This window comes from Brassica oleracea, chromosome C9, assembly GCF_000695525.1.
Source record: "Brassica oleracea var. oleracea cultivar TO1000 chromosome C9, BOL, whole genome shotgun sequence".
NCBI classification, from domain to species: Eukaryota; Viridiplantae; Streptophyta; class Magnoliopsida; order Brassicales; family Brassicaceae; genus Brassica; species Brassica oleracea.
This window is the reverse complement of record NC_027756.1, coordinates 42,633,751-42,634,282: the sequence shown is the minus strand read 5'-3', so window position 1 is coordinate 42,634,282 and position 532 is coordinate 42,633,751.

Genomic DNA, 532 nt, shown 5'->3' with positions numbered 1-532 from the left:
TCAATAATTTATAGCATCTTTCACTTATAGAGTTTCATGATCAAGTCACATACTTGATGACCTATAATAATGATATAAATTATTTTGGGACATTTATTTAATTATCTAATAATCAAATAAATCTGAAACAATTGCAATAGTTTGAATACAAAATCAAATGTATGTCAATATGAACATCATATCATAAACATAAAGCCTCCCACTAAAATCAAGATCACATCTTAAGATACTTAATACCCATTGCTGCAGTATGACTCTCATACTTAGGCCATGGAAGAGGCTTGGTCAATGGATCAACCACATTTGCATTCATTGAGACTATACTATGGTGCTTTGCTTGGAACTCTTCCAACCCACCACTCTCCATTAAGACAAAAGATGAAACCAACTCGTGATCAAAAATTTCCTTTGTCATTTTGAAAAATTGGCATCGCTGTAACCACTTACAACAAGCTCATAAATTCCTCCATATACCAAGAATTTCTCCTTTGTATTTCTCAAATACTTGAGGATATTCTTGACTGCTGTCCAA